At 47.6% G+C, this 12,642-nt stretch overlaps 1 pseudogene; it reads left to right on the forward strand.

The window, feature by feature from the left end:
- LOC136451211 (uncharacterized) overlaps positions 1 to 12,642 on the forward strand; it is a 42,385-nt pseudogene that overhangs the window by 11,960 nt on the left and 17,783 nt on the right.

The following is a 12,642-nucleotide window of genomic DNA, read 5'->3' on the forward strand; positions in this document are numbered from 1 at the left end:
TTTATTCTTTTTAGTTGTAGGAGATATCGTCCATATTGTTCTATAGCAGCTATTGTGCTATTCACTAATCCAGCTGAGAGGCAACACTACCTGGAAAAATAGAATGATTAGAGTATTGTTGGTTGAAGGGCGGGCCTGGTGCAAGCGGTAGAGTCTTACCATCTATAATGCCCCAGAGTCCAAACGGCTTAGATCCACTCTGCATGTTGAGTGAACCACACCTACCACCATCCCACTTACGCTTTTGTCCTCGCTTCGCGTGAAACGATTAACCCAGGAATGGTGGGATGGACTCTAGAAGCCTTATATGTTGGTATATCCCACCTTTAACAACCAAGGTGGGGCTAAACTCTCTACAATATCTCATTAACTTGCACATGGGCCAAATTCCAAACTAGTCCGAATGTGACATACACCCCCCTTAAAGGAACTGACATCCTCGTCAGCCCAACACACCCACAACCGAGCAAATGATGACCAGGAACATTCCCTCTTAGCACACGCGACCGTACGTCTAGTGTCGGCACATGTGCCATGTCATGCACCTCGCAGGGCCTACATGCGCAATGAACCCCATGTCTGCACACCTAACCCGCACGCGCCTGTGGCCACGAAGGTCGGCTCTAATACCATTTGTAACGCCCAAGAGTCCAAATGGCTTAGATCCACTCTGCATGTTGAGTGAACCACACCTACCACCATCTTGCTTACGCTTTCGTCCTTGCTTCGCGTAAAAGGATTAACCCGGGAATGGTGGGATGGACTCTAGAAGCCTTATATATTGGTATATCCCACCTTTAACAACGAAGGTGGGACTAAACTCTCTACAATATCTCATTAACTTGCACATAGGCCAAATTCCAAACTTGGCCAGATGTGACACCGCCTGTGACCGGAAGGTCCCGGGTTCGAGTCATGGTCTCCTCGCATTACACAGACTAGGCCTGGGCATTCGGTTAATCGAAACCGATCAGTTCGGTTCTTCGATTTATGACACAAAATCGGTTCTCTACAAATTGGAACCGATCGGTTCTTCACAAATCTTGGAACCGAGCAAAATCAGTTTCGGTTAGTTCGGTTCGGTTCTGGTTCCGACCGAACTAACCGAGGATTTACACAAGCAGCAAAAAAAGAATAGAAAAAATAGGAAAAAAAGATTTTTAAAAAAGCACAATGCCGAGATTTTAAAAAATGTGAGGGTGTGAGGCTGTGAGGGGGTGTCATCCACCTTTTATATCTAGGGTTAAGTTGGTATTAGGCCTAGGTTGTAATGTTTATTGGGCTTGTTTGTGAATTTTGGTTCCTTCGGTTATTTCGGTTAACCGAGCCTAGGAACCGAAATTTGATCAGTTAATTTGGTTCCTAAGAACTGAGAACCAAACAGCTAACCAAAATTTTTGGTTTCGGTTCTTTCGGTTTCAGTTCTGGTTCTTTTGGTTTGATTTTTGGTTCTCGGTTATTTTTGCCCAGCCTTAGCACAGACGAGGGTAAGGCTTGCCACTAACACCCTTCCCCAGACCCCGCACAGAGTGGGAGCTCTCTGCACTGGGTACGCCCTAGAGTACTGTTGGTTGAAGGGCGGGCCTGGTGCAAGCGGTAGAGTCTTACTGCCTGTGACCGGAAGGTCTCGGGTTCGAGTCGCGGTCTCGTCGCATTACATAGGTGATGGTAAGGCTTGCCACTAACACCCTTCCCCAGACCCCGCACAGAGCGGGAGCTCTCTGCACTGGGTACGCCCTTTTTTAGAGTACTGTTGGTTGTTGTCATGTGTTTAGGTTCTTTTATTCAAGTCCTTGTAGGACAAATAACTTTTGTTTTATTAGAGGTAAGACCCCCTATGTTTAGAGATGTCCTTAGGGTAAAGCCTAGTTCATTTAAAAGTGACACCACTTATCTCAAGATTCTGAAACCACCATATGCACATACCAACGAAGCACAAAACAGATTAAATACTTATCTCATTAGAGTATTTCATGCCTCAATTAAGCATGCTGCTACTAGTTACTACTATCTTTTATAGAATCAAAGTATAGGTAGCTTGTGGAAATATCACAATGATTGCTCTTGATTTCCTGATTGTATTGACTTTGTGAAACAAAACCTCCTTGTACGCTAGGTTTATATTTTGAAATGGCAGAAATATAATTATTCACTCAATGAATGAACCTCACTTCACTTCCCCAAATCCTAACCTAATAATAAAGTCCACCTTCTTCAGGTGGTGCAATAACTCATGCCTCACAACCGAATGTTGTCAATTGTTCCCTTGTAAAATTTGAACATGAAGTGTCGGGTTCATAAACCTGGGGTCCCTCATAGACCTGCTTCCTAGCAAAAGCTCAGCCCAGCAGACGATGTTACGAACGACGCGCAACTCCTGGGTCAGCCCAAAAACCTAATGATAGACCAGAAGGGCAATCCAGTTACGACCAGAAGACCTGGCCAAGGAGGAACGACACTCGCTCAGCCTAGGCATTCGGTTAACCGAAACCGATCGGTTCGGTTCTTCGGTTTTATAGTAAATTCGGTTACCTAGAAACTGCTAACCGATCGATTCTTTTGAAAAGTGAGAACCGAGCAATTCGGTTTCGGTTCTTTTTGGTTCAGTTTTGGTTATCACCGAACTAACCGATTCTAAATTGAACATCCAGAAAATACATAGATCGATGACCAAATTCAACAAAAAAGAAGATGTAGATCCATTCGCCTCCATCGTGCACACAGGCGTCGGTCGCCGAGTGGAGAAGGAAGCAGCGGGCATGCGCCGCTGCGTCGGTCGCCGGGGTAGGGAAGGAGGCAGGGCCGGCCCGCTGCGTTGGCTATCGGGGTGGGGAAGGAGGAGAAGTGCCGTGGGTCGGGCCAAGGAGCAGGAGCGCTGCCCCGCAATTCGCCTCGCCCTGCTTGCTGCAGCGCGGGGTGGGGAAGCAGGGGCCATGCGCTGGTCACCGGGGGGAGAAGGAAGCAGCGGCCAGCGAGCACGTGCCGCTGTGTCAGTCGCTAGGGTAGGGAAGGAGGCAGGGCTTGCCCACTGCACCAGCTTTCGGGGTGGGAAGGAGGAGGAGCGCCGCGGGTCGGGCCAAGGAGCCGGAGCGCTGCCCCATAGTTCGCCTCGCCCTGCTTGCTATGGCGCGGGGTGGGGAAGCAGGGGCCATGCACTAGTCATCGGGGGGAGAAGGAAGCAGTGGATCAGAGGGGAGGGGCCACACACCGTGGGGTAGCGAGGAGCCGAGGAGGGGAGTGGGGAGCAGCGGCAGCGGGATTGGGAGTGGGGACTAGAGAGTGACTAAGGACTTGAGGAGAGTGAGTGAGTGACCACTAAGGACTTTGGGTTTACCTTGGGCTGGGCTGTATTCTATGGGCCATGGCCATCAACGAGTGCAGAGGCAGAGCTCAGCTTCAATTTGGTTATTTCAAGTCATTTTGGTTAACCGAGTCCTAGAACCGAATTAACCGTAATAATTTTGGTTCCTGGAAATCTGGAACTGAACCTAGAACCGAATATTTCGGTTCCGGTTAGTTCTGTTTTGGTTTTGGTTAGTTCGGTTCGGTTCTTGGTTTTTGGTTTTTTGTGCCCAGATTGAGCACTCGCTTCCGACTCCATCCTGCCTCTCCGACCGGAAGGCCTAGCCAAGAAGACTTCGGCCTGCCTCTCCGACCGGAAGGCCTGGCCGAAGAGGAACGACGCTCGCTTCTGACTCTAGCCGCCCTCTCTGACCAGAAGGCCTGGCCGAAGAGGAACGACGCTCGCTTTTGACTCCGGCCCGCCTCTTCAACCGGAAGGCCTAGCGAAGGAGAGGACGACGCTCGCTTCTAACTTCGACCCGCGTCGTTGACTAGGAATACACCGAACCTCTGCTTATAGCTCTTCTTTGACCGAGAGGCCAGAGCCGAATGGGGAACAACTGACCGGGGATGCCCACTTGGTGAGGACCCTGGAAATGAACAGAGCAAGTAAGGCAGGGCGCTCTAGTCAACCACAATACCAAGGACCATACCCTGCACACCTGTAGGACAGTACTATCAGGTCATGTTAGAAGGGTACTTTATAACCTTCCACACATCTCCTAACACCAACAGTGTTGTGGGCGCCAACATTTGAGCTACAGTATGGTAGGAGCCGACATTTGCTATATCAGAAGAACACGGTGGAACCAACTGCATGCATCCAGCCATCAACAGTATTATGGGCGCCGACCAACCGTCTTGTACCCGACGGCATGGGCAACAAGACAAGGTAGCACACACACTCTTTCTCCCACACACTCTCTCTCTTGTAAAGCCGCCCCCTTCATCTATAAAAGGGGATGCGCTCTCTCCAAAAGGAGGATGATTCAAACAACCAATGATTCAGATAGTTGATACCGATTCTCTTTGCTTGTCTCTAGAACTCTAAAGCCAGACAGAGCACATGTTCGAACACTGAGCACATGTCGGAGCTCCCGTCATTCTTGGCCCTTTGGTTCAGAGTTTGACCAGACCTCTAATACCCCCATCTTACTCCTTCTCGTTTGTAACCCCACAGCAAGCTTTGAGCACCTATGCTCAGGAATAAAGTCTCCGATCGACTCAGACTGGACGTAGGGCATGTTGCCTGAACCAGTATAAACCTTGTGTCATTGAGTGCTAGGCCACATCCGATCACAACGTACGGCAAAACTACAAATATTTACATGTTGGTCACTTTTTGCATCGACAGTTGGCGCCGTCCATGGGGAGAACGTCATACGTTCATGCTTTTGGTCATCGGACGACCCACCTTTCCGCCGTCTTTAGCATGGCAGGCTCAAGCGATATGACTCGCTTCAGTTCGCTGGAGTTTCCTGCACTCCCACCTATTGGGATGTGGGCTCCTTCAGTCTTTGAGCCGTCCTAGGCCTTCCTCTTCAGAAGCCTGGACTTCGTCACCGACCAGCTTGGCATGCTTCGCCTTCATAAGAAGGCACTTGTTCCGGGGCCCGTTAGAGGGGCGCCCTCCGTTGGCTCTGGTCCACCCGGCGGCCTCTTCGATGAGGCGCCTGCGCTTCGCTCTGAGCCTACGCTGGGCTCAAATGTAACACCCAAAATTCTTACTACAAATTAGCAATTAATTCTTAGCATTTATTAAATTCTCTAGGTATTTTTAACTTAGGCCAAATAATAAATATTGGATAAATAAAGTAAACTATAAGGTTTAGAAACTTGTTTGTTGCATTCATGCTGAAGCATATTGGTTTTGATTGAGTGTAGGGTTAAATGATTTGAAGTTGAATTCAAATTTTATTTGAATTTGGCTTAGAATTGAAAATAGAGAAAATAGATTTGGAAAAGGTTTTGTTTTTGAAAAAAAAATTTACCTTCTTCCATTCTGGGCCAACCTCAGTTCTGGCCCAGTCTTTCTTTTCTCCCCTTCCCGCGCTGGCCCGCTGGCGGCCCAGCTACGCCCTTCCTTCCTCTTTTCTTTTTCCCAACGCCTGGCCTGCTTGCACCAGCCCACTCGGCAGCCTGCCCGCACTGGTCCGCACCGCGTGGCCCTTTTCCTTCCTCCCACGCACGCACCACGCGCGGCCCAACTTGGTGCCTCGGCCCGCTCGGCTTTTCCCGCAGCAAGCGCCCGCTCGTCTGCTCTCTCCCTCACTCACTGCGCTATTGGCCCACCTGTCAGCGCCTTTCTTCTTCCTTAGCCTTTCCGTTCTTCATGGCTCGGCGCTTTCCTTCCTCGGCGCCCGCCGTTGGCACTACCGGCATGGAATCCCACCGCCGTCGCCACTTATATAAAGCGGCCAATCCCACTTGCTCCCCTTCCTTATTTCCCCCACCACCCGGCCTATAAAGCCCCACGCCATCCCTTCTCCCTCTCCCATCCTCAGCCGCAGCCAAAAACCACCGCCACCGTAGCTCTCCCCCTCCTGTGCCTCGAAGCTCAACGCCAACGCCACCTAGAGATTCGTCGTGACCTCCCGCGCCCTTAGGTACCCCCGGTTTCACAATTTGGTCATGAATTCCTCAGATTGAACCTCACCTGCATGCTCTCTCTCTCTAGAGCCCCGTCGTCGTCGACCTCGCCTCTGGAGCCCATCCCATACGCCGAGAACACATTCATCAGACTCGCGGTGAGCTCCTGACCATACCCGTACCTTCCATTCTCGGTTTCACGCCCTAGAACGCCGTACCGGTGATCCCCTGTCGTCGTCGGCCATGGCACCGCTGTCGGGTATTTCTTCCCCGGTGACCCGCTGCCCCCGTACACGCCTGCGCCGTCAGATCGTAAAGGAGCGGTCCAGATTAGATACCCCTTCGAGAGTATAACCGGTCTACTAGATAGGCCATGGACCCGGTCCACCCCGCCACATCAGCGCGCCCACGCATGCGTGGTGCACCACGCCTACCAGAGGGCGCCACGTGGCACCCAGTCAATAGCCAGGTCCAAACCGCAGACAAGCATGCCCTTTTTGCAGAAAGACCCTTCGGTTTTCTCAGAATGAACCCGCAATCCATTTTAATTCAAAGTAATTATTTTTCAGTCCAATTTTTATTCGGTTAGGCCCCTGTATTTTCTAGATTTAGTGCCCGCAGTCCTATAACCGTGAGTATTTATATTTTTAATTGTTTTAATTCAAAAATAGGTTCAGTTTATTTATAGGAATGCTATTACAACTTATTTCATGCATAACTTTTGGTTTTAAGTCCGATTTGAGTGATTCTTTCGCTCACATGCTCGTAGCAATGCATAGAATAGATTTATAAGCTTCTCAACTTATATTTTTATTGTTTGGTGTACTGTTCTAATGAAAGTCAATCTTGTATGCATGTAATGATTCGTATGATGCTTGATTGGTGATTGGATCACGATTAGAGGGTGAGCCATTTGAGGTGACTGAGGACCCCCAGCAGGATCAGCAGTACTTCCAGGACAACTTTGAGGAAGGCAAGTGTCGATGTTTCATCACCGATAGCCTACCATGGGGGTACCTAGGGCAGTTTGTTCGGGCTTCAACGTACGCAGAACTCGACGATAAACGCAAGAGACAGTCGATTTATCTTGGTTTGGACCCTCGATCATTGATCGAGTAATAGCCCTACGTCCAGTTGGCATTAGCCTTTGCATTAGATTGATTGTGTTGTGTTGCGTTATTAAGTCCCTCTCTAGGAACCCTATCCTCCTTTATATAGTCAGGAGGTCAGAATCCTAGTCGGTTTACAATGAGAGTTCCTAGTAGGATTACGGAATAATACTACTACTAAGATTACATGGGAAGAATCTTAGTTATACTAGATCTTCTCCCTTCCTTGTGGGGTATCCTATGGGTCCCGCACCGACAAGCCCCCGAGCACTTTATGGTTGAGCTCTAGAAGCCTCGTCTTGTTCCTTCGGATCTTGTCGAGTCAGGAACAAGCGTCGTTCGAGTGCTTTATTGAGCGAAACCGTGTAGCGCTTCATGAGATCTTCGCGTGGTATGTACCTTTTTGAAGAAAAAAGTACTCCCATTTGGGTGTAGCCCCCAAGCCTCTTGCTATTTGGCACAAGGAGCTGGAGGGTCTTATCTTGAAATCGCTCTGATTCTTCATCGAAGGGCTCCTGAGCATATACCCGGGTTAGCTAGGTCCGGGTTCTTTTTATCTTAAGGCCTTGAAGTGGTCTTCTGAGTGATGTGCACTTTTTGAAGAAAAAAGTGCACTCACTGAGTGTAGCCCCCGAGCCTCTTGCTATTTGGAACAAAAAGCTGGAGGTTCTTGAATCTTATGTTGTTTGAAAACTGTTGTCTTGAGGAAGTCTTCTTAGTGATATGCGCTTTTTGAAGAAAAAAGTGCACTCACTGAGTGTAGCCCCCGAGCCTCTTGCTATTTGGAACAAAAAGTTGGAGGGTCTTGAATCTGAGTTGTTCAAAGGACTAAAAGCCTTTCCTATTGCAGCCCTCGAGCATATACCTGGGTTCTTTTATTCGAAAAGAACTCGAATACAGGATCTTGGCATGTTCTCTGGTAGTCTGCTGTTGTCAGATGTTGTTGTATGGTGGTGGTTGAGAGTAAATGTTGTTTGTTCATGAGTTGTACAGTGTTGGAATATTCTTTTGAATATGCTCGTTCTTGAGTACTGCTCCTTCATGCCTGAGTCCTCTTTCATTGAATTCTATCTTTTCACTGTGTCCTTTGTTAGGTTTGTTCCGTTGGTGCTCCCGGTCCATGTGCACCGCTTCCTTGGTCTATAAATACCCTCCTGGTGTGCTATTTTGATTCATCAAGCATTTTGTTGCGTGGTCTGAAATCTCCGTAGTCATGAATATGATAGTTTGTGAAGTAGAGCAGCCCCCGGGCGTATTTTGCAGGTCTTGTGTATCTTATCATAGCTGGAGGAAGTCTTATGATAGGGATTAGAGGTATACTAATCCCGCAGCGGCATTGTACCGGGAAGTACATGGTGGTAGTTGGAGGAAGTCTTGTGATGTGGGATACGTTCCTTCATCCAGCAGTTCTGGGTTGATCCTTGTCGCCTGCCCTGAGACTGTCCGGTGCAGATCAACACCATATCCAGCATCACATTAGACTTGGGTAGACAGATGCTTGTAGGCTTCTCTTGGTCCATGTTGTCCCACCGTGCTGCTGATCTTCGCCTTGGATATGCTGCGTTCTTCCTTTGAAGAAAACAATGTAGCCGAGTGCGGTTTGGTCTACCGAATAGCAATTTGGAACACGTAATCATTCCAGAGCCTAGTTGTGTCCGGGTTCCTTTTTGCTACCTTGCTTGTCGTAGTACCGAGTTCGTTGGGTCTTGGAAGATGTGTAATCTTGTAATTTTTGAAGCTATTTATAATGGAAAGAATCTTGTCTTCTGAGTTGTCATTCTCTTTTCTACTGATGTCCTGATTGTTTATGAGACTCCCGAGTTCTTTATATAAGAACTGAGTTCTTGTGTTCCTTGTGAGGTAACCCTCCATTGCTTCATGGTTGATGAGTTCTTTTTGTAGCAATATGATAACTCTGCCGTGGTGCTGGATGGATAAGTCTGAAATCTAACCGTTGAACTATACCTTTGTGTGGAATTGTGCCATCCGTCATTTCAGCTATGTCAGTTGTGGTGAGTAATGGACCGTTGCGTTCTTATGTTGTGTTTAAACAGGCCTGGTGGGCCGCGTTTCTATTGTTGTAAAAATCTATTTATAGGCATTTCTTCTTCTTTTTCTTTACTGCCCTGCTTTTGCCTTGAAACCCTAGTCTTCAAGACTCCGCCGCCACCATTGTCATCATCATCTGAGCGCCGCTGTTTGAGCATCATCGTTCCTTAGAGCTTTTATTGCTTTTGCTAGTATATTGGTAGGAAGAAATCAGCGAGCAAGTCCTAGGCAGCCTTTGTGGACGAGGAGGCCTCGCTTTCTGTGATTAAGAATCAAGAATTCATGGCCATGAGGGCTGCTCAGAAGATCTGGCCGGCTTCAACTACAACTGAGGATCAGTTGCGTGAGCCCGTCAGTGATGGTCTGATCCAAGGCAAGGAGTTTGCTGATTGGAGAGCTCTAGGCCAGCATCGGGTCCCAACTCTAGGTCCTGATGAAATTGTTCTTTTTGTCTCCTTTATTCATGCTGGACTCTGCCTTCCTGCTTCTGCTTTTCTTCATCGATTTCTCAGTTATTTTGGGATCAGCTTGAACCATCTTGCTCCCAATGTTGTCCTTCATCTTTCTGTTTTTATTCATCTTTGTGAAACTTTTCATGGAATTCCTCCTTCCCTTTCTCTCTTTCGTTACTTCTTCCATTTGAAACCCCAACCCCACCGTGACGACACCCATGTTCTTGGTGGCTGTGGGATTCAGTTTCGTCAGGGTCTTAAGAGTAAATTCTTTGATTATGACTTGGTTGATTCTGTGAGGGATTGGCGTGCTGACTGGTTTTATGCCGCCAATTTGATTCCTTCACTTACTGTTCATTCTAGATCTGGTCCCACGGTTAATGATTGATGGGAAAAGAATCCCCTGACGTCTGATGAGCTCTAGGCGATCAAGCCATTTCTTGAGAGGATATGTACTCTAAAACAGTAGGGCTTGACCGGCTTTGGTATCATCTCTAGTTTTCTTCACCGCCGTGTTCAGCCTCTGAAGGAGCGAGAGAATTTTGGATTCGGGTACTCTAGGGCTGAGGATCCTTCTCATATGGTCCCTGCCCTTGAGTTGACTGATGAGGAATTGCTCGAGCACCTTCAGAAGATGCTGAAAGGAGTAAGTGTCGTCCCGCATGCTATCGCAGAGTATTGTGCTAACAACCCGCCTCCTGCCGTGAGTTGTTTTTTCTTATGCGGGTACTTTTTGTATTTCCTTTGTTGTATCCACTTCTTGCTTAATCTTTCTTGTCTGGTTGTTTTACTCTTTTATAGGAATTGGGGCGTAACTTCATTGATCCGATCCCCCTTGATGTCTGTCCTTCCATTGTGGAGACTGGGGATAGTCTTGCTGGGGCTTCTTTAACCAGTAAGTTTCAAACCACCATGATGTTTCCTGGTGTTTCTTCCGCAGTTTTTAATGTATATATGGAGTATGTTCTTCGTCTAGTTCCTTGAGGCCCCCATAGTGTCAGAAAGAGGGGGCGAGCTAAAAGTTCTTCTGGTTTGTCTGCTGCCAAGAAGTCTCGCCAGTTGAGTACTCATCCAGGTACTCCAGTTGCAGGTAGTGTGCTCCTAGGTGAGCATATTAATATGTTTTGTCTTTTTGTGGTTTGTTTGTGCCTTTAACCGAGTACTTTTCTCCTTTTTCAGATGGTGCTATGGCTGTCTTGCTTGAGAGTGAGGAAGATGAGGACGATGATGCGCCCCTTGTCCTGCGTCGGTGAGTTGTTTTCTTGTTTTTCTGTTGTTGAACACCTCTTCCTGTTCTAACTTTGGACTTGCCCTCTTTTAGTAAGCGGCCGTCGAGCTTGAGTTCTTCTGGGGCTTCGGCACCGGCCACGCCGCTCCTGTCGTAGAGCGGCGGTGATGTTTTTGCTGCCATAGTTCCTCCTGTAAGGTCTTCTTTTGGTTTTATGAAGAAGAAGATAGTTGAGTGAGTGATTCCTTGTTATGTTTCTTTGCTTGTGTTTTCATTTTTTCCTGACTCATATTCTTATCGTCGAGTTTCCTTATCATCTTGCAGACCCTCGCCTTCCCTTAACCCTCCGCCGACCTCTTGTCAGTCCTCTGATGCGCCTCTGTGTCCTAATTTTCTGGACTTGGAATGTACGGTCGGCGAGGTGGCTGTGAGGGAGAAATGGTTCCCTGGTGATCATGCTGCTGCTGATCCTGTGGCTCCGGAGGTGACTGTGGCCATGGTGGTGGGCTCTTCTGAGGAGGTAGCTGGGGCTTCCCAGGATATGGCCCTAGCCTTGCCTCCTTTGCCTCGGCTGACTTCCTCCTCTATTCCTCTTAGCACTGGTGGTCAGCGTTTTGATGATGATGTTGTGCAACAATTCGATGCCACTCATCGGTTGTTAGAGCTGACTGCTGCCTGGGCAACACTTGCGACTTCTTTTGGGGAAAAGCTCCAGGTAAGTTTTTCTGAAGTTCTTTCTTTGGGTGTTTGTCTTTGCTTTGTTCTTATGCCTTCTTTCTCTTTCTCTTTTTGTTCATTCTTTTTCTCGGAATCATACCGGCTTCTTTTTCTCGTCTGAAACTAAGAAAAAGTTGTCTTCTGAGGTAAGTGCCCTAAAAGCAGAGCTTGATCTCTGTAGAGCCGAGATGGAGACTGAGCGTCAAACACACCAAAAGGAGGAAAAGGCTCTTCGTGCCTGGGTGGTAGAGGCAGAGAAGCGAAGGGATGCTGTGGTGGAGGCCATGAAGAATGAGTGCAATGGTATTGTGGGTTCTTCTTGTTTTCTTTTGTATTCTGATTTCCCTTTCTGCTGACTTCTTTTTTGGTGCTTGGTCTAGCTCTCAGAGGGTATTGAGGAAATGAAGATAACTGTTCATAATAGTCACAACAGGGCTGAGGAGGTAATTACTCTTGCTGAAGAAGAACTCGCGCTTGCTAAGTTGATTAGGCGTGGAGCTGACAGGGATCTTGTGCAGGTCCAAAAAACTGTTGAAGACTTGACTAGTAAGTTGGCGACAGCTACTGAGAACTGGAATGCTTTGTGGAAATCATTTCGGTAAGTAGCCGGTCTTCTCCAGACTTCAACAGATGATGGTTAATCTTGGGCTCAGTTTATTCGCCAAGTTCCGACCTGTTTCTAGGAGTTCATGAAGAGGTGCGCTCAACTGTGTACCAAGAATGTTCTTGCCCAAGTCTAGGTTCTTTCTCTGGAGTTTCCTTTGTCCAAGATTGCTGATGAAGCCGAGAGTCAAGAATATGTGGATGCCGTTGAAAAGGTGGAGCCTGAGGTCGAAGATTTAGCCAGGAGGATTGTTGATAATCTTAATATTGATATTTCTTCTCCTGATGACAATGCTTGATGTAATTGACCTTTGTACTCTAGCTTCTGTAATAGGATACTATACTTCTTTTTGAATGAAGATTCTTTATTTTTTGTTGATGTCTTCTTTGCCTGGAGGTCTTACTTGTTATATGTAGATTGTTGTCTTGACAAACTTTTCTTGATTTGTCGAGTACTTGTTTGGCTTTCGTCTACGCCGTGTAAATAACTCGGTATATATAGATCATTGTCTTAACATCTGTCTTGATTTGTTGAGTGCTGAAAAGACTTAGG

The sequence above is a fragment of the Miscanthus floridulus genome, chromosome 5 (assembly GCF_019320115.1).
Source record: "Miscanthus floridulus cultivar M001 chromosome 5, ASM1932011v1, whole genome shotgun sequence".
NCBI classification, from domain to species: domain Eukaryota; kingdom Viridiplantae; phylum Streptophyta; class Magnoliopsida; order Poales; family Poaceae; genus Miscanthus; species Miscanthus floridulus.